Source organism: Mus caroli, unplaced genomic scaffold, assembly GCF_978045245.1.
Source record: "Mus caroli unplaced genomic scaffold, Mus_caroli_1 scaffold_8, whole genome shotgun sequence".
NCBI lineage: Eukaryota > Metazoa > Chordata > Mammalia > Rodentia > Muridae > Mus > Mus caroli.
In genome coordinates, this window is record NW_028227263.1 from 12,500,135 (window position 1) to 12,521,630 (window position 21,496).

Here is a 21,496-nt window from a genome sequence, read left to right on the forward strand (position 1 = left end):
CTGTATAGGCTTGGCTGTCCTGGAACTCACTTTGTAGACCAGGCTGGCCTCGAACTCAGAAATCCGCCTGCCTCTGCCTCCCAAGTGCTGGGATTAAAGGCGTGCGCCACCACGCCCGGCTCTTCATTCCTTTTTAAAGGCCAAATAATAGTCCATCTGCATTTCATTTATTCATCTGTCGCTCAGATTTCACCTACTGATTGTTGGGAATAGTTTTGCTATGATCGTGGGTGTACTTATATCCACTTAAGCCTCTGCTTCCAGTTCTTTTGGGCACACAGTCAGAAATGAAATTGCTGGATCATACGGCAACTCTATGTTTAAGTTTCCGAGGCGCTGCCAGGCCATTTCCCACTGTGGCAGCACCATTTACTTCCCCATCAGCCCTCACAAAGGCTCCCATTTCTCCATTTTCTCTTTTGTTGATGACAGCCATCCCAGTGGACAAGAAGTGGTATCTTACTGTGGTTCTCATTTGTATTTCCCTGCTGACTGGGGCTGAGCATTGAGTGAGTCTGTCTGCTCAGTGGCTGTTTGTACATCATCCTCAGAGAAGCATCTATTGGAGTCTGGTTACAGTTTTGAATTTTAAAGATTTTCATTTGCGCGTGTGTGTGTGTGTGTGTGTGTGTGTATGTGTGTGCACTTGGGGGTGAAGGGAGAACACTTGGAGATCAGAAGAGGGTATCAGACCCCTTAGAGCTGGAGTTACAGGTGGATGTGGTTACGGGGAACTGAAGTCAGTGCCTCTGGAAGAGCCGCCAATGCTCTTAACTGCTTAGCCATCTTTCCAGCCCTGGGGTTTTATTTCTGGTCTTGTTTATATTTGACATCTTTTGAGAAATGACTAGAGTCTGAACCAAGTCACATGTTGATGGTAGCTAGAGTTAGTTTCTTAAACATGTTAGTACACTTGTTTTTATCTCGTGGGGTTGGCATGCATTGTATGTTACATGTATGGAGCTGAGAAGACAACCTGAGGAAGTCAGTTTGCTCTTTCTGGGTTCTCAAGCTTGGGACCAAGGGCTTTACCCACTGAGCAATCTTGCCAGCCCCAAAGTATTAGCAGTGCAACCTTATCTGGGTGATTGCCAGATTCCCCTGTCTTCAGGAGCAAGAGATGAGCCAAGAACCTCATATGTACCAGTCAAGTGTTCTACCCGCTGTGCTACGCTCCTACCCCCCCCCCCCCAGCCTTGGCTCCATATTTTAAAATGCAGGTGGTCAGGCTGAAGTTAGAAATAACTTTTAGTTCTGAGTTCATAAGAAAGGGGGTAGTGTTTTCTTATTGTGATATCTGGTACATGTGCAGGGGTCTGAGACAACTTAGTCTACTCTTTTCTTCCATCTTTCCCTAGCATTTGAGGATTGAACTCAGCTCCTCTGGCTCGGTAGCACCTTTGCAGGCTGAGGCATCCTGCAAGGCCCACGGTAGTAATTTTCTAAAGTGGAATTCAAAATCAGACTGTAGGAAAGCTGAAGAAGTAATAGGAAAGACAGAAAGCCAGCTGACTGTGGTTTCTTGGTGAGAATAGAGGACCATGAAGGGCAGAGATCTGAGAAACATAAAAATGCAGGAACTACCATAGTTAGGGCCAGGAAGCTGGCACTGGTGATACAGAAGCCCGGGTATGGACAAGATCGGTTTGCAAGCAAATCCTGGGCCCCGTGGCCTTGGAATGAAGCTGCTGAGGAGAGGCAAACTCTTAAGAGGAATCTATGAGAACACAAAGCCCTGGAAGATGGAGACAACTGGGTCAGAGGCGGGTGCACACCTGTGATTCGTTCCCAGAACATCAAGGGCAGCCCCAGGCCTATTGGGGGCATGTGAATATCTTGAGAGGTGTGTTGGAGAGGGACCATTCCCGCCTTGCCATTCAGACTAGTTTGGCTATAAAACATAGAAACCTTAACAGTGCCAGTCTTACGGCCGTCATCTGGGTGAGCAGTTTAGCAAACAGGCCGAGATAAAGCCCGAGAAAGGCAGCGCTCTCCAGAACGCACAGCGATGGGTTCAGGGGCTCGGAGGCCTCCGGAGCAGAGGCCCACCTCTTCTATAAATTTCTCTGGTCGCGAAGGACCGGAGGAAGCCACCCATACCACACTCTACATGGCTCTCTGAATGGCGGTCCCTGTGGTCTTCAAACTTGTGACCTTGGACACCCCATCTCAATCCAGTCGCTAGCACCCTAAAGATTTTTTTAAAAAACAATTGCATCCAAGGGCTCTGTTCAGCGCCACAGGGGTCCTTAGAAGACGCGCGCTTAAAGTCTGGTAATCCTGAGGCCCTGAGTACAGGGAACCGGCTCCCTTCCGGGGACAGCGCTCCAGTGTCGCGGGTCATGGCCAAGGAATCCAGCCCAGATGCTAACTAGTCTCGCGCTGCCGCTGTGTCCCATCGTCGTTAAGAGTCCTGATTCCAGTCGCAATGCACCTAGACACTTGTGGACTCGTGATCACGAAAAGGCACCACACACGCGACCCCCGGGCCCGCAAGGCCTCTAGAGAGGCTGGTGACCTGACCGAAGCAAGGCTTTCAAAATAGCCCCAGCGACATCCAGACAACAGAAAGACATTTCTAAATGTGTAAAAACAGTTGGCTTCTTGTAGCGAACACATCGTGGCAAGTTCCAGCACATAGACCAGTCTCCGCGCGCCCCGCAGCCAGCGCTACCTCCCTGGCACGGTCTCCCGGATCTGGGATCTGGGAGCGCAAGTGCCCCCTGTGGCCGGCCCGCGCCTGACCTCACGAGCCTGGGACGGCACCCGTGGCCTGCGCGGGGCCCTGGAGGAAGTTGGAGCCTCGGGGCCGAGTAGAGTGCAGGTCGGCTGAGCGGGCGTGGTGGGGGCCTTATCGAGCCGGGGCCACCCGGGGGACCATACGGAGGCCCGCCAGAGCTCGCGTCTCCCCACGTGGCGTGCCCCACGTGGAAGGGGAGGAGAAGGAAGGAGGGTGAAGTCACCCCACCGGCTGCGGGACCCCTGCGAGTCCCCAGAGTCTCAAGGGAGGCGCGGGGCTGGGCCGGGGAGTGTCTGCCTTGCCCGGCCCCCTCGGCTGCCCGCAGCGCCAGTGTGCACTTTCGTGTAGCTGCTAATCCCCGGAGAGAGCCGATTTGTAGTGAGAAGTATCTGTAGGGGCGAGACCGGACCATGTGGGGTTGTGTCATTGGTTTGCAAAGAGAGACCCCGCCTTTGAAAAAAAAAAAAAAAACGAGTGAGCGAGGGGACCCTCACCTCGCCTCCCGCCTCGCTCCTGCGCAGCCGGAGGGCACCGGAGCAGCGGCCCGCGCCGCTTCCGTCCTTCCCTTTCCTTTTTCTCTGCGCTTTCCTCCTCCTTCCCGGGAGGAGAAAACAAATAAAGAAGAGCAAATAGCCGGGAGGCGCTCGGCTTCCAGGACCTTCCCTCCCCGGATCCAAGTTACAGCCAGCATCCTCTCGGGGGGTGAGAGAGGCGCGGGCCAGGGACCCCCAACGCAGCCCCCGCCAGGCCGCGGGGCTGGCAAGAAGGCGCGCGGCCAGGACGAGGGGGGGACTGGATCGGGAGCCGGTGGGCGGGGGAAGGGGGTGGGGTGGGTGGGGAAGTAGGAAGAGGCTCGGCGGCGACGGGAGGAGGAGGAAGGGAAGGAAGGGAGGGAAGGGAAGGCAAAGGAAGGGAGGGGAGGGCGGGAGGGGGTGGGGCGCGGAGCTGGAGAGATTAAGTTTTTGTGTGTGTGTCTCTGTGTGCGTGTGTCATTTTAAGGTGGCTCGGGAGCGGCCCAGAGGAGCCAGCTGCGGCCGGAGGAGCAAGAGACCGAGCTGGGAGCCATGCCGCGCTGAGAGGGGGGGGCCGCACCACCAGCGCCACCACCACCACCGCCGCCGCCGCCGGGTGGGGTGGGAGGGGCGGGAGCCACCGCTACCGCCGCCGCCTCCCGGGTGGGCGCCCTTCTCCTTGGACGCCGGCGACCCAGGACGAGGTAAGGGCGGGGGTACCCGGGGAGGGCTGGGGCTGTCGCCGCCCCCGCCTCACCTGCGGCCGCTGGCTGGGGCGCCGTGCCCGCGCCTCACTGCGCCACTCCGGGAGAAGGAGGAGGGCGAAGGACACCGGGCCGGCATCCGAGGACATCTTTGGTCAGCGCCCCCAGCCCTGTGTCCACACACTACGCCCGGGGGTGGACCTCTTCCTGGGGGTTCTCGCCCTCCGCCCCTCGCCACCGATTGCGCTTGCTGGCCGCCCTTTGCTCCAGGATTTTTGTTGTTGTGATGAGAGTTGATGAATGCGAAGTAGGCGGTCACCTTCCTTCCCATCAGGATTGGGGGAAAAAAAAAAAAAGGAAAGAAAAACCCGGCGCGCAGCGGCGTCCGGAGGGCAGCGGCGGCGGCGTCTGGCGACGGTTTCCTAGGCGCCCCGGGCTTGCTCCTAGAGCCCGGTGGGTGCGCGCGCGGGGGCCGCTGGCGATCTCGGACGAGCGCGCTGCGCGCCGCGGGGACAATACGGCCAGATCCCTGGGGATCAGGAGTCCGAGCATGACGGGGTGCGGCAGGCCTTGCGCCTAGGAGGCGGGCGGGCAAGGGGGGAGTAGACACCGGGGTCGGCGGGGACAAGTCGGGGCGCGCGTGGCTCGGGGCCCCTGGGGGCGCGGCCCCTATCGGCCCGGGATCCCGCGCGGTTCCCCCAGAGTGTAAGTGAGAGGCCGGGAAAGACGCGAAGCGAATCCCTTTTGTTTTGCCGGCCCGGCATTGTTGGCTCCTTGGGGCAGCCGGGGCCACATCTGCCGCCGCCGCCGCCAGTGGCGCGCGGGGCTCGGCCCGCCAAAGTCGCGGCTGGGCGGGGGGCCGGGGCGGGCTGCAAGGGCGGGGGCGGGCGGCGCGGGCATTTCCTCTGCCCAGCCGCGCTCCCGCGGGCACCACTTCCTCCTCGCCCTCCGCCCGCTGTCCTCGGCGCCCTCGCTGGGACCGCACTTTTCGGGTGGGGCGAAGCAAAAAAGAAAGTTTCGTAAAAGGGGCTGGCTGGGAGCGCCTTGGGCACCGGGGACCTAGAGTGGCGCGGGGACGGTCCGGCCGCCGCAGTCGCCTCCTTGCGCCTGGGGTGTTTCGCTCGCGGAGCCGGATCGACCGGCGGGAAGAGCCTTTCTTCTCCGGCTCGCGCCCTTCCCTCTGCCTTGGGCGACTGAGGCCGGGCAGCGCGGGAGTGCGGGTGCGCCCAGGCCTTGCTTTTGCGGGAGGCCCCGCGGCGTGGCCGGTCGCCTGCAGCCCACGCTGCGCCCAGGGACTCGGAGGCCGCGGGCCCGAGAGCTCGGCGCGGTCACCGCGGGTAAACCCTCGCGCGCACACACTCCCTCCGGTGGCTTGCTTAACGCCGGCGACGATAGTCGCCGACACGGGGAGTGCGTGTGCGCGCGTGTGTGTGGTACCCTTGCCCAGCCCCCACCCCCTACTTTTCTCAGATGTGGCCCAAGCAGTGGTTGGCTTTAGGGGACCTTCAGGTTTGGGATTTTGTAGGGGACCGGAGGGAATATCTTATGAAATCTCTGCGTGCTTGGAGGCTGCTGGCAATGGCCTACGTCGCCACGCCAGGCTCCCAACCTCGGGCAAATAGACCTTCCTGGATATTTGCCCTGTTTTCTTTAAAAAAAAAAAAAACAAAAACAAAAACTAGGGAACTTTTGAGAGTCCTTGGATGCGAGTGGTAATAGAACTCTATGCATTGGAAAGTTGAAGTCCAAAGGCCTTTATTTGCAGTTTTTTTGGGGACATGTATATTTTTATCAGAGATGGGTGATTTTTGAGGGAACATTGTATTGGGGTAGAGGGATTACAAAAGTAGTTCTGCTTTCTAACTTTGACGGGATGCATCAACGGTGGGATCTCTTTTTGAAGGAGATACGGCCTTCTCTCCTCGTGCTGAGTTCAAAGACAGTTTTAAAATTACCTCGCGTTCGGCTCTCGGGGCTGCCGTTTGCCTCTAGATAGATTCTCAAAGAACTAGTTCCCATCTATTTCGGACAATTCTGGTTTGAAGCATTTTTTTTTAAATAAATCTTTCATATCTTTAGTAATGTGACTTTAAAAGGATCTTGTTTTTATAATTACTTCATCTCAAAGAGTACTTCTTAACAGCAATTACAGAGTAATATTTTAAATGCCAATTCAACATTTTCAGCCCCAGCAACTTTAACGTGAAAACAAGGTTTCCTTTTTAGTGTTCCAAATAACAACTGTATCTTAAAGTTGGAACATTGAATATCCTTTTGTCTGGCTCTGACACACTCCTGGAAAAACCCCCAGTGCCCTTTTTATAGCCCCCCAAAGAAAAGTTAATGAGCTGGTAGGTTTCAAGCAAGAAGCAGGTCCTCCCTCTTGCAAAATATGCTTATAGTCGCCATTGAAGTTGAATGTTAGCCGTGAATGTACTTGCCTTTAATGAAACCAGTTTAATCGTTCACACTTGATCAAGTATAACATGACCAAACAAAGGAAATAAGCCAGCATATTTCTGTAGTGCATTGAGAGGTTTAGTGTAAGTGTTGATGTTGGGTCGCCCCTCCCCCCACTCTGCCCCAGTTCAAGGGAGAGAGGGTTGAAAGCTAGGGGGATTTATGACACTGATTGGTTTTTCTGTGCCCCAGGGGTAGGGGACACGGGTACGTCTCTGTGGAAAGCAGCTATTAGAGGGAATTAAAAGATCTCAGGTTTGCAGTGAGTTCCGAACCTGACAAGGTGCGTTTTGGTTTCTTGTCTGGGGAGATACTTAAGCTGAAGGAGTATAATGCCCGCCTCCCTCCCCCGTGGTAATGGCACGTTAATAAGGGAGAGTGGAGAGCGGTGTGGTGTGCCCTGCTGAGGGGAGCTCGCTGCCACGTGAGTTATTTACGGTTTCACTTGGGAGCTTTGAAACTGGGCTCTTGAATGGGTGTTCTTGTGGGGGAGGGGCAGGGTGAATTACCTTTTCTTAGCTGTGATTTAAAAAAAACAAAACAAAACAAAACCAAAAAAACTCAACTCTTTGTCCCGCAAAATGCATTTTCCTTGCTGAGCTTGAGTTGGCAATTTATGTGTGGGATTTAGTCGTCAATTTAAGTGAAGAAATGTCTGTAAAATTTAAGAGTGTCATTTCAGAGTTAAGAAACTTAAAAAAAAGAAAATAAAAATCATCCACCAAGCCCCAAACACTGCCTCTGTAAAAAACCTGTGACATACTTGGTGAAATATTTTGGCCTTTTCAGACTCAGGCACACCTGTTCCTGTCCCTGCTGAGTCGTTTTGATTTCCCTGGCATTGTTAATCTAGCTCTTGTACACAAGATGAAACGGTAAAACTTGCTAGTGGAATAATTATTAACTACTCCATCCATTACCCTTTCAGGGAATAATCAATAACCTCGCTCTTGACTTTAAAAACTCCAAATAGGAATTGTCCTGTTAGTCTAGAAAGGGTTGTAAAGAAAAATTGGGTTAGAGAAACAAACAAGTAGGGACAACAAACTATAAAAACAAGCCGTTTAGGGTGTGCTGAGAGAGCAGTCAGGTCAGAGGTATACTGAACCAGCAGGAAAGTGAGCCTAGGATGGCATATTTTGTTTGAATTTCTTTTCCTTCCTTCCTTCCTTCCTTCCTTCCTTCCTTCCTTCCTTTCCTTTTTCTTTTTTTTTTTTTTTTTTTGGTGACCAGGTCTTTTAACATAGCCTTGACTGGCCTGGAAGTCACCATGCACGCTGACCCAGAACTCTCTCTGTAGACCATGCTGGTCTAGAACTCAAAATCCTCCAGCTTCAGCCTCCCACATAAAGCTGTGTGCCACCACACCTGGCCTTCTTACTGATTTATGAAAAAACGGAAAAGGACTTTCAAAAAGGACACCTTTCAGGGACACCTTTCAGGGAGGGCTACTGCTGTGTTGTATGTAGAAGGGACATGTCTTTTGCCAACAACACACCCTGGCATCAAGAGTCACATTTGAAGGCGCAGTTATCTCTTCTGCACTCAGGGCTCTGCTAAATCTCATCGATGGAATGGTGGTCTCAGTTCTCACTTTTTCCCACTGACACTTCAATATAGAGGGACTCATTATAATGTATGTGAGTTCAGCTTGGGTCCCTCTGTTAATAAACTTTCTATCAGCAGAAAGCAGCAGGCCACACGGAAACACAAGGATTCGCATAGCACATGGTTGGGAAGGGACTAACTTACCTATTGTGCTGGGTACGAACAACTCGGCTACTACCATGCACAGGTAATAACAGCTCCATTACAGAGGGTAGAACACAATTTTGTAGTCTTAAAAAAAAAATACAGCTTGATCCTTAACAAAGAAATGCCACCTTTTGGTGAAATCTTGGGGTCTCTTACTAACCGTCTTTCCATGGACTGATAGGTCAGGAATGAATGCTCACGAGGCTTGTGTATGCTGAAAAGTTAGGGGGTACAGGAATGTTTGGGTGGGCGTATTGCCTAGGTGGATCACCTTACCTATTACAGCTACTAAGCATGTCCTAATTTACTTTGGCTGCAACTTAAAGTTACAGCCCCCCGGGGAGAGCTGGGAATATCCGAAGCTTTCCCCAGTCCCACCTTTTGAAGTTAATTTTTATTCAAGTCTGGCTTTAATGGAATATGTGTCATGGAGTTATGAAAGGTTTTTTTTTTTTTTAAAGCCCTATCTCTGAGTTCAGAAAATTATATTTAATAATCGCCAAAATCTTCAGAACCATCTTTATAGTGGCTCTTTTGATCATGATTTAATGAAAAGTATCCAAAAGCTATCAGTGTGACTCTAATGATAGTCACAAATGAATGTTTGGGCCTAATCTGGAGTTTGCTTTTAGATGTCATTATTAATGTGGAAGGCCTAAATTATGGCTGCTCTTGGGCATTCAGAACTTCTCCTGTGAAAAGAAGGGCCTTGCACATTGTGTGGAAGAGGGGGATTCACAGATGAATATAGAGTCTAAAGTGGTGAAAGAGCCCGGCCATTGTTTGTGCGGAATGTTGACAAAGGGAGCCAAGGGGCGGTTTTCCCCTTCTGCAGGAGAACAGAACAGGGATGGGAACCAGCCTGGCATTCATCTGCCTTGGTCAGGCATGGAAATTTGGCCAGCTTCCCTTCCTGAGTTTTTCTTAGAAGGTGGTCTTTCTGGACTCCAGGAGAATACATGCTTTGGTTCTTAGCAATCTGCATTCTTTTTGAGGAAAGATTACAAGGGCAAATAGAAGCAGTTTCCAAGAAAAGCATTAAAAATGACAACTCCCTCACCTCCCCCCCCCCCCCTTCAAATTTGATCTTAGGAGAACACTATATATACAGTGCCAGACACTGAGGCAACTGAAATCCCAGGAAGGAGCTGAGTTTGTGTTTAATTCCTCCCTGTGCTTCTGCTTTGCCCTTAGGGACCAGATCCTACACTTGAGTATTTGCTATAGGACCTGCCTGTTGTGTGGCTCCTGCTGTTCTTTCTGAAAAGGCTTTTTTGAGTCTTCATTCTCAAAGCCTTTCCTCGCACTTCCACGTGGGACCCATGATGGCTCAGGTGACAGGCATTCCTGGTACCTCGTAAAAATCTCCATCCAAACTGGAACCATGTGGGTAATTGTCTATTCCCAGGGCTGCGTCTACCTGGTATTTAGCAATGTGCAGTCATAACTTTGAGGCCCCCTGGCAGTTTCCATCCACCAAGCTTAGTCCCCTGTGGGTGCTTAGAAGTGCCCGGCTTGAGCTGTAGGCCTAACGTAGATTTAACAGTTGGCTGCTAGAGTGGACTTAAATTTCATAGAAATTGTGATAAAATGGTTGGGTTCTGACTAATGGGGCAAGCAGTCATGCTAGTTTTACAAAGAATTGTGACTTCTGTCCTAAGTACTAGAACTTTCTTTTCTCATCCCCAAGCTGGGTGGTGTTTGGAGGATGTTAATCCTAAGTCGCAGGTGACTAGGTTTGTCTAGACCTCAGGTGACCAGGAAAACCCTGGTGAATATGTCTGTGTGGGGGTGCTCTTTTGTAAACTAGAAAAGGAAATAATACCTTACCCTATGTTTGTTTGTTTGTTTTTTGGTCTAGTCTCATGTAACAAGGGCTAGACTTGAGTTCCTTCCTTGTTCCTACCTCACAAGTGCAGAGATTACAGACATGCAATGAACTCCTTACCAGGTTTATGGTGTTGATTTTTTTTCTTTCTGGATTCTGGTCAGCATGTGCTTCTTGCTTCTTGTATTACTACATCCTAATTATGATTTACACTGCTTGGCTTACAGATTGTTTGCTAGGAGATAAAGAGAGCAAGTGGCTCTGGGTATTACTGGAGCAGTCCATAGTGAGGCCTGCTCAGATGATGTGGAAAATAGCACCAGGCTTCCTTCTCAGGCCTCATTGTGGCTCTGCTCCCATCATGCCTCTTGTTATCTCAGGAAGAACAAAAACTTTATTATTGAAGTCATGGAATCCTAGGAAGTTTGCCTGGAAGGAACTAAGAGACCAAACTCATGGCCTAATGGGATACTTTGTTGTTCTTGGTCCTATTATGAAAGTTAAAAAAAAATTAATATGGAGGCCAGCAAAATATTGCTTTATGGGTGCGAACGGGCCTAATGAAACCTGGAAGTGTATTTACGCCTGATCGAAGAGAGGAGTGGGAAGGGCAAGGAGCAGCAGGTGAAAATGACTTGCTGGCGAGGATCTCCGTACTTTCCCTTTAAATGAACCCTAGTTGTGACTATTCTCGCTGATGGAGAATTTTAGTGTGTTCTACTCGGGAGTCCAAATAAAGTGCTTCACTGCTAGCTCTTAATGCCTCGCACACGGAGAAACGCTGGTGTGCTTACACTCAGATCTGCCTGCCTTAAAAACCAAGTCTTGGGATGGTTGAAAGAAAGAGGTTAACATCCTGAACCCCCAACTCCCATTTCCACTCCAAAAGTGCCCTCGGCGGTCACGTGACCTTGCATACTCCAGGAAGGGCGCTGGTTCCTCCAGAGAGGGGTTTGCTGTTGGAACAGCCTGGCCAGATAGGACCGGACCGTGCAAGCTCCAGGCACTGGCAAAGCTTGAATGACCACGGGGCCCCGGGTTTAGGAGTTTCCAAACACCAGAAACCAGGTGGAGGCCGAGTCTAATAGGCTTCATTAGGAAGATGCTCTTTCATTTTCTTTCCTAATGGAGTGGACGACGGATATTTTTAGTTTCATGTTTCCCTGCCTTCTCTATAGATGTTATCCTAATCTACACCGCTGGCTGGATAGCCCCGCTGCCTTTTGGAGCTGGTAGCTTAGGTGCGTGCCATGGTCAGATATTGTCCGGAGAGCACCCATCGCTTTCTTTCGTTGCTCTAAGATCTGGTGATGAATGCCACTTGGATAGAGTGATTTTTTTTTTTAAGTGCATCAGATGTCCATATGCATATATGAATGTTACAAGTAAGATATGGGAGTGTTTTTTATCTTAAAAACAGTTCACAGCCATTAATCTTCACGAGGCTCTGCGAGCTGGGTAAATACAATAATTCCTGTTTATTGCAAGGAAGAAATAGGGTGCTTTTTCCAAGTCACACGGAGGGGCTGGGTGTTTTTTTTTTTTTTTTTTCTTCCCCTACCCTTGTTCCGGTAGAGCAGAGTTGGGCCCTCCAGGACCCTCTGCTTTCTACCCAGTCGGACACCAACTTCCGGTGTCCTGAGCGACCTTCCAGGCGGGCAAGAGAGGCTGGGTCTAAGAGGAAGGTCTCGGTCACACCTGGCCCCGCCCCGGGAGGGGGCGTGGTCTGGATGGGAAGCGAGGGGAAGGAGCGTGGGGGGCCTTTCATTTGGCTTTTGAGGATCTGGAATCTCAGGACTCCAAGTGGGCTTCTAGCCCCTGGGGTGTGTGCACCTGGCGACCCCGCCCGTCTATCTCTGTGCCCAGGGTGAGGCATCCGACCCGGGGAAAACTCCCCAAGTCCGGGCCTTTTCACTTGCTAATCTAAACAGCAGGGAAGTGATGGAAGGTGGTGGTAAAAGACCCTGTGCCCCAGCCCCCACTTCCTTCCTCCTGCCGCTTCCCTCTCACCAGCTGGCCTCTATGGCCTGGAGGGAGCTGCGGGGTGACGAGATTCCTTGGTGGGGAGGACATTCAAGTGGGCCCCCACCTTCAGCTCAGCTGAGCCACGTGCGTGGCGGGACCCTGTCCTGAACACTTTTCTGCCCACAGTGATCCTGACCCAATGTTTCTGACCTGGGGGGGAGGGGTCAAGATGTTTCTAGCGCCTCCAGTAGGCTTTCAGAGAGCTTTGTAGATAGACTGCCAGAGGGCGAAAGGCCCACAGGGGTACAGGGGTACCATCCTTGTGGCAGGTTTGCTGTGCAGTAAGTTCTAAAGTGCTGTTTTATTTGCTCTACAAACGGCCATAGAGCTTGACACATAACTGCCAGGACTGAGACCTACCATTTCCGCCAACTGCTGCGGGTGTTTGTTATGGTGGCCGCTCAGGGGCCTGGGGATCTTAGCCGGAGGTGCTGGGCATTGGGGGGGGGGGCAGCGGGATCTAGACTTGGATTGAGGGTTCACCATGGTGAACCAATTTCTGAACGTTAAACTTTCTCTGTCTTTGTAGACTTAATTCACGACTTCGGATCTCCTTGCAGCGTTGTTACTTATGATAGAGTTCAACGATGTAGGGATGGTCAGTTGAGCCCTCACTTGTATCTGGCTCTGGCCCACCAGTCTCCCTAGGTGGAATGATGGCAGACTGAGGAAGGAAGGACTTTGAGGTGACTTGCTTATGACCTCTCCATGGAGCTGGGACCTGACGTTTAGAAAATGGTCAGAGTAGGACTTCCTGGTTCCTCCCTCCTTCCTCCATGGGAGCAGAGGGAAGGGGTAGGCTCTGTGTTCTTCCCGAATTCAGACTGAAGTCTCAGAAATAATTACTCCATTTTACCCTGCCCTCAGCTCATAGGTTCCTCAGAGCCCCGGAGCTGTGAGAAGTCTGGCTTCTGTTCATTTTGTCCTTTGAGTGATCTTTTTGATAGAGTGATCCACCCTAAAGCAGGGAGACTTTCCTAGAGTAGACTCTCTAGGCCTTTAAACATTTATTGCACTTAAAAACATTTGGGTCCCATTTGTGTATATTTGTGGGTGTGCATGTGTGTGTGTCCAGGTTGCAGGTGGACAACTTTCAAGAGTCAATTATCTCTAACCTGTATGTTCTGGGGACTGGGCTCCGGCTATCAGGCTTATCAACAGAGCTATCCCTTAACACACACACACCCTTCTTTGGGGACAGTCTTGCTATGTTTTGTAGGGTGGCTTCCAACTCACGATCTTCCTGCCTTCGTTCCCCAAGTACTGGAATGAGGTGTGTATGCGTGCATCACCACCTGCTGGTAGGTTCCCTGCACGTTTGTACTGGAGATCTAGTGTAGGGTACCTAGGGTCTCCTGAATAAGCTAGGCAAGCACACTGAGCTATATCTCATCCCTTTTCTCCCGAAGATACCAGGCTGCTCTTAAATTCACTCCAGCCTCAGTCTCCTGAGCAGCTAAGGTGCAAGACCTGTACCACGAGATCAGGCTTCTCTGTACTTTAAAAACACACTTACTTTTATTTTATGTGTATGTTTTGCCTGCACAAAACTTTGTGCACACAGTACATGCAAACACCAGAAGAGGGCATCTGACCCTCTGGATGAAACTGGAGTTAACAGCCATTGTGGGTGCATGGGTGTGTGTGTGCCTGTATGCATCCAGGTCCTGAAAGAGCAGTCAGTGGTCTTAACTGTTGTTGAGCTTTCTCTCCAATTACCCTCAGTGTAATCTTGAAGTGACGATTCACACCTGGGAGGTCTCTGAAAGTTTCTGGCTGTCTGGAAAGAATTCTCTGGATTACTGACTCATTATTGCCCTCTGTATGCGAGGGCATACACACACACACACACACACACACACACCCGTACATAAGCAATTCCTTGTGCTTAGGGACAGGCATCACTTTCACACACACACACACACACACAGGCATCACTTTCACACACACACACACACACACACACACACACACACCCGTACATAAGCAATTCCTTGTGCTTAGGGACAGGCATCACTTTTTCAGTAAGTAGATTCAGACTTTGCTCAAAGCAGGCACTTACCTTTCTGGTGAGTGCCCCTCCCTTGGAGGGAGAGACAGGAACCCTGTACCCCACTGTTCCTCAATTTCTACACATAGATATCTGGAGAAAGCTGGGCAAGATCTCCCCTCAGGACGATGGGATGGTCTGTCTGCTCCACTCTTGTCAAACCAGTAAAAACTTCCTTTCAAGGAAGTTCTAGGTTACAGCCTTGCTTTTGTGTAACCCTGGCCTTAGCCAGGAATTTGAGTGAGTTCTCCAGAACAAAAGGATTGGTCTTCCTTTCAGAGTGGCCATCCGAACTGAAGGGAATGGCATGAAGTTGGGCGTGCCCTAAGATCCAGAGCCCAGCCCTGCCCCTGTGGTGAATAACTCAACCGGAAAGGCACCCAGGGCAGGAGCTTTGGACCTAAGGTCCCCATATGCTGGGGATTTTCCTGAAAAACAGGCTTCCATTGAAAGAGTGAGTGCCTTCCTGCTCTGCAGCTCTTCCTTCCCCATCGAGAACAGGTGTGGGCCTGTGAGCTGGGGAAATCCCTGTAGTTATGTTGGGGGACCGGTCTGAGGCTGAAAGGCTGGGGGCTTGGCTGCATGGTGGGTTCAACCCTGATAGGATAATGTGCCAGAGGTGTCTCTTAACAAATTACTCATGTTTGCCCTGGCGTCCTGGCCCTGCTCCAGCTTGGGTAATGATTATATTTCTGTCTATTTTAAGAGCCCTCCCTCCTCCTGAGTTTTCAAACAGGTCGCCATTGTACTTCATCACACAGGAGGTCTATTGGGGGTGCTAATTCTGTATTGGCTTTAACTCTACAGGCCTAGGTGATGGGACAGGAGAGGATAAAGCCCCTTTGCTTGCTGACCACTGTGACTGCATGTAACTTTCTTATGGACAGTCATTCCCTGCTAGGCATGGTTTCAGGTAGTCTCTGAACCATGCCGGTGGTTCTGGCATGCAGAAAGTATATACCCCTAGGGTTCAGGGGTCCTTTGCTCTGAAGAAAAGCCACTGAGGCTGGCACTTAAGCTAACTCCTTCAACACAAGGTAGGGGTGCCTGAGTTCTGCCCACCCCATGGAGGGACACGCTGGTTTCCTGATCATCTGGTTTCCCCATCCAGCATTTGTGCAGTTCTGTTGCTTTTAACTTGGGGATGGAGACCCCCTCCCCCTGACCCTCTGAGATGGAGACCCCCTCCCCCTGACCCTCTGAGATGGAGACCCCCTCCTCCTGACCCTCTGAGATGGAGACCCCCTCCCCCTAACCCTCTGGGATGGAGACCCCTCCCTCCGACCCGCAGGGGGTGGAGACCCCTCCCCCTACCTCCCCATGCAACATCCTTTCATGCCTCACCTGAATGGAAGACTAAACTGTGACTTAAGCAAAAGCCAGGAGCCAGTAAGGATCAAGCTGAGATTCCCTCTGAGTATTTTCACTGGACCAGTGGGTAATTCCGTTTCTTCCTAAAATGGCCAGGTGCACCCCAGGGAACTAACGAACTCATTCGAGCTTGCTTCTGAATTTTGTCTCCTTGATGACTGGGAACTTCATACAGCTGAGTTTGTTGTGTACAAGGATTGCAGGGAGATAGAGTGATTGATTCCAGGGTTGTTTGGTTGGGCTCTGTCCGCGCATGCCAGTTAGGCCTGTGAGCTTGGAGGTAAATTCATAACTGCTATCCCAAAAGGAAGCCTGGGAAAAGATTTCCCAGCTGCTGCCTGTCACCTAGAGTAGGGTCAGGCTTAAAGCTGGCATTCCAGTAATTTTTCAAGCTGGTGATATATAAACTTTGCTTTGGGGGGTGTGGGGTGGGCACTGGGTGCCCTGTTCTGTATTGAGGTGAGGAATAGTAGAGTGGGTCAAATTCTTTAGACAGACCTACATCTTGCAGAAATATTTACATTATGATTCCTAACAGTAGCAAGGTTATGAAGTAGCAACTAAATAGTTTTATGGTTGAGGGGTTTTGTGTTTTATAGTTCCCCAGCACAGCCCGAGGAGCGGTAATAAAGGGTCACAGCATTAGAGTGGGTGGGAAGCTCTGATCTAGAAGATGGCGTCAATTCTTTTAGACATACCGTTAGACAAGAGAGACGCCCTTCTAGAGCCCAGTAGGAGGATCAGTGTACGCAGGGGGTAGATTATTCTAGAATGTGTGGCAAAGGTGGCATGGAAAAATGCTGTAAGCCTTCCTTCATTTTCATTTACTTAGCCCTTGAACAGGGGCTTAGGTTTCTGAGTCTGTAGAATGGTGGTATGTAATAAGATCCCACGAGGTAATATTTTATAAGTGCTTAGAACAGGCTGGCGTATTAGATTGGATCGTTAAATTAAAAAAATACTATATGGTATAAACAAATGCTGTATAGTAAAATATAAAATAAACCTGCTGCTTTTGTGCAGAGAAAGGCCGGCCCATTGTGCACGTCAAAGTGCATGGGTTCCCTTCAGACATCAAGAAGGTGGGAGGGTCTGCTAGAATGGAAAGAATTCCTGGACTTAGTTGGAGGCCATTAAAAGGATACCTGGGATAGGTATCGACCTGTTTAGGGAAGGGCACCGGGTTTGGTTTGCTTCTCATTGGTTAATGGGGCCAATGTGATAAATTAAACAACAACAACAACAACAACAACAATAACAAAAAAACTTGCAAGAAGTTGTTTTTAGACAGCAGAATGTTACTGTGTATGTATTAGCTAAGTCCAAGAAATGCCTAGTAAAATATTCATGTGTTACCGGAGACCTCCTCCCTTTCCGTGGAAAGGAAGAAAACTGGCTGTCGTGGTGGACACCCAACGTGGGAGCTGTGCCTGGTTCAGCTGCTTTCGGCAGGTGGAAGCTGCTGAGGAAAAGGCTCAGGGTTTGATTGTGTACCCTGGGAGCCCAGTTCCCACCGCATGGAGCAGGGAGCCACAGCATGGGCAGGCCGGCAGGCCACACACTCCTTAGAGCCTGCCCCTCCCTGGCTGGTGGACTGGCTCATTCTCTTGGTCGGAAGGCAGGAGGATCTGTGTGCTTTTGGAAGAGCAGGACATTGGATCTGGTGTGGGTCATCTGCCTGGTATGTGGTATTGTGTTCTTGGTTGGTGAAGAGCTGTGATTCAGTGGAGTAGCAGTTGGCTCTGTGTGTCTAAGCAGGTTTCTGATCCAGGCCCTTCAAAACCTGGAAATGGTCTCCAGGGTCTCCAGGGTATCTATCTATCCACTACCAGAATCCATGCATACTACCGGATACTGATGAAGCACCCGATATGACCCAGACATGCATGTGTGTGTCTTTATGGAGTGATTAGTGAGAATCCAATTTTAATCCTTTTTTTTTGAGATAGTTTCTCTGTGTAGCTCTGGCTGTCCTGAAGCTCACTATGTAGACCAGGCTAGTATTGAGATCCTCCTGCCTCTTGCCTCTCTAGTACAGGGATTAAATGTGTGCACCACTACCACCCTTCTCTTTCCCCCCTTTTTTGTGTTTTGTTTGTAAGACAATCTTGCTGCATAGCCCAATCTGGCCTTGAACTCTTGACCTGCCTGCTTCAGCCTCCTGAATGCCAAGTTCACAGGCTGATTCCAGTTTTAGTGTGAGCTGCTCCCTTTAGGCAATGCCACTCCTCTGTTACCTGGCAGGTTCTAGGTGTGTGTTGTAAGGCTGTGTGCATGTGCCAATGTAGAAGGCACTGTGTGTTGCCTCCGAGGAGGGCTGGTCATTTCATAGACCAGCTATTTCTTTGCAGTCAGTTCATGCCATTCAGAATTTCTTTTGGAGATGGTTCTTGAAGATGCATTTGGAAAACTGGGGGTCTGCAGTGCAAGGGCATAGAATATATAATAGGTCATGCGTAGGAGCCAGACTGAGGGTGGGTAAGCCCAGAAGTTGCTGATGCCTGTGGCGTTTGCCAGTAGTTTCTATTGCCACTGTGGTTCTGGTGCCCCAGAGGGAGGAACGCTGACTGAAGTTACAACACAATTAATAGAACTTGTAGAAGTTGTATTCTCGTCTGCCTCCCCTGGGCTGTTTGCAGTACTCTAGTTCCCTGCCCCTCTGCAGATTGGCATGGGGATGGAGTTAGAGGCCTCCAGTAGAACAGAGAGGTCCCTTGGGTGAGTGCCAGGACCCTTTAACCAGCCCTTGCTCTGCCCTGCTCTCCAGGTGACCTGTGCATTTTAAGTTAAGAAGTTGGCTGTGGGTTTGGTGGTTTTCACATGAGTGACTCCTGCAGTCCCCAGGGAGGACCTAATGGCTGGGTGGTTCCAGAGAGGCTGGCTGCCAGAGAAGGGGGATCCCTGGGGCACCCCTTCTAGGAGTCCATCTCCTGGGCTCTGCACATCATCATGTTGGACAAACCCCAACATCTGTATTTTTAGCAAACTCCTCCAGGTGGTTCTCCGTGTAGTCATCCCAGAACCTGCCAACCACACACAGTCTGTCTTTCTCTAAACACAAACCACTCCCTCAGTGCTACACCCACACACTTGAGTCTAGTTATTGAACATTTGGCATGCAAACATGGTTGAAAGAAGGTTTTATATAGCTTGAATAACCCCCAGATTGAATGAATACATTTGAAATTTGACACATGTATTTGTGTCTTTCTGTCTTTGCTTTAAAAGTCTCTAGAACATCACCAGACATTCCTAGGAACTTGAGAGGAAATTTTGTGTGTGTGTGTGTGTGCGCGCGTGTGTCTATTACTCTCCGGGCTGGTCTCATGTGGAGATGGGCCTTGAACTCTATGTGCACACAGCAGTGTTTATTCAGATGAGCCTATGATGAGAGTCATAGCATGTAAGCAAAGAAACATTTTAAGGCTTGGCTTGGTGAAGTGCATCATGAATATCCATGTTCACATGATAGATGCGTGAAGCTCAGCTTGTTTGTTTTGAGACAGGGTCTTACTCTCTAGCCCAGGCTGGATCAGAACTTGTGGCAATCCTCCTGCCTGAGGGGGCCCTCCTCCTTAGTGCTGGAATTATAGATAGAAGCAACATGGAAGTTGATAGGCTTAATACTAGTTGATACCAGCATTAACATGCATGGATTATGGGCATTTGCGCCTCTACCAACAAACCAAATCTACCTTTATCTACCCATGCAGATAGCATTGTTTGATTAAAAAATACTAGGCACTCAAACAGATTTGGGAACAAATACCTTCTGTTTTAGAAACGACATTGAATGCATTTTGTGGCATTTCCCTCTCTCTCTCTCCTTTCTTAAGACAGGTGGCCCAAAGTCAGTTTTCCCTCCTACTTTAGCTTTAACTGCTGGGGGCTTTGCATGAGAAAGCTGCTCTTTATTATCACTGTTTTCAAGGTTGGTCACCAGTTGATTCTTTCCTTCCTTCCTTCCTTCCTTCCTTCCTTCCTTCCTTCCTTCCTTCCTACAAGGGTCATGTAGTTCCAACTGGCCTTTTAATTCCATATTTAACTGAGTTTGGCCTTGAGTAGATAGCTTCTCATGCAGGGATTACAGCCTGTGCTATCACCCAGCTGCCTACCTCACTTTCTTATCCCCCCCCCCTTTTTTAAAGATTTATTTATTTTATGTATGTGAGTACACTGTAGCTGAACTGATGGTTGTGAGCTTCATGTGGTTGTTGGGAATTGAATTTTTAGGACCTCTGCTCACTCAGGTCGGCCACGCTTGCTCCAACCCAAAGATTTATTTATTATTATACATATGCACCCTGTAGCTGCCTTCTGACGCACCAGAGGGGGACATCAGATCTCATTATGAGTGGTTGTTTGCCACCATGTGGTTGCAGGGATTTGAACTCAGGACCTTTGAAAGGACAGTCAGTGCTCTTACCCGCTGAGGCTTCTCTCCAGCCCTCTTATTCCCTTTTTTTTTTTTTATTACGTATTTTCCTCAATTACATTTCCAATGCTATCCCATCTTATTCCCTTTTAAAAAAGGATTTACTTATTCTAATTTATGTGGATAAATGTCTTCTCTGCATGCATGTATGTGCACCAGCATGCCTATTAGATCCTCTAGAACTGGGGTTATGGGTGGTTATGAGCCACCGTATGAGTGCTGGCATTGGGCATGAGCCCTCTGTAAGAGCAACAAGTGGCCTTAACCAGTGAGCCATCTCCCCAGCCCTTCCCTTGTTTTCTGTTTGTATAAATGCTTTATTATTGGCTTATTTAATTTTAGTTTACTACTAACCCTATATAATGCAGAAAGGAACTTTCCACCCTGTCAAAGCCGTGTGGATCGCCTCACAGTTCTGGAAAGAGTGAGACCATTTTGTGGGTTCTCCACTGGTGCCAAGCTGTATAAAGAATGGCTGTGTTCTCAGATAATGTGAGCTTAGGGGTGGGTGGAAGTGCACAATTTTTTAAAAAATTTATTTATTCCTTATATATAAGTACACTGTAGCTGTCCTCAGACACACCAGAAGAGGGCAATCAGATCTCATTACAGATGGTTGTGAGCCACCATGTATGTGGTTGCTGGGATTTGAACTCAGGACCTCTGGGAGAGAAGTCAGTGCCCCTAACTGCTGAGCCATCTCTCCAGCCCCCAGAAGTGCACAAGTTTGAAGACTGTTTGTGTGTATATCCATGCCTCTGTGTGTGTGTGTGTGTGTGTGTGTGTGTGTACGTGTGTGAGCTTATCCCGTAGAGTTTGGAGCCTTTGGTGGTAGTCTCCTGAATCCACCAGGGGAAATGAACTTAATTTAAAAGGATGTCCATAGGTGTCTGAGCTGAGGGTCAACACAAGAGACCTCAGTTTGCTGGAGTCCAAGGTTGGTAACTGGGACCTTGGTCAGAAAAGCTTCACTCTTGGTTAGGGTAGCTGCTTTCCGGGGTGGTTTTAGGCTGTGACTGTGAGAGCCATTGTGGCCATGACTTCAACTCTCACGGAAGCCTGGGTACACTGGAGAGACACCTGAGGAAAAGGGAAGGGGCCAGCCTGCTGGAATAAGTGTAAAGTGGAGTCTTTGGGACCTAACGACCTTCCTGACTTTGTGATTTACTGTGTTTATGAAGTCTGGCACACACACCTATCTGCTTCCACACAGACATCTTAATAGAGATTAAGTACAGAGGGAAGCCGGTGCATGGGCAGAGATACTCCCATAAGCAATATTGTAGTGTTAGACAGTCTAATTATGTTCTGTACACGTCCCAATTAAACAGACGTCACTGGAGGAACTATCTCTAAGCTTTTTGGAAAAGCTTTATAATTTAGTAAGTCAAGTGAAAAGAGATGTCCAGTGTGGGGTGTCATATACGGTTACGTCTTTAGAAAATGCTTTTCTGACCTGATTAAAATCAGGTAGATATACTGTGTGCTATAGTTCCAGGAGAGCCTGGAGCTTCAGGGGCAGCTGGAACAAGAGGTGGGCCATTCCTAGGGTCAGAGTCCTTTTCTCCTAGTGGGTTGGGCCACGTGATTGACTTCTGCTGTGAGTGGATAGGTGC

General features: G+C 49.8%; 1 protein-coding gene and 1 long non-coding RNA gene across 7 annotated transcripts in view; one reads left to right on the top strand and one right to left on the bottom strand.

Moving 5' to 3' along the window:
* Positions 1–1,317: 1,317 nt before the first annotated feature.
* LOC147002841 (uncharacterized) lies at positions 1,318–4,110 on the bottom strand. The gene is made up of 3 exons (XR_015047799.1): positions 4,010–4,110; positions 3,235–3,334; positions 1,318–3,129 (listed from the first exon to the last, which is right to left on the bottom strand). It is a non-coding gene; the product is annotated as an uncharacterized LOC147002841 (long non-coding RNA).
* The window catches only part of Ctbp2 (C-terminal binding protein 2), a 139,954-nt gene continuing 121,825 nt past the window's right edge, over positions 3,368–21,496 (top strand). For 2 of the 6 annotated variants that reach the window (XM_085841221.1, XM_029479549.2), the window contains exon 1: positions 3,684–3,956. The gene's annotated coding sequence lies outside the window, so the exon portion shown is untranslated. The other 4 variants (XM_021169123.3, XM_085841222.1, XM_029479547.2 and 1 more) reach the window with 4 other exon arrangements.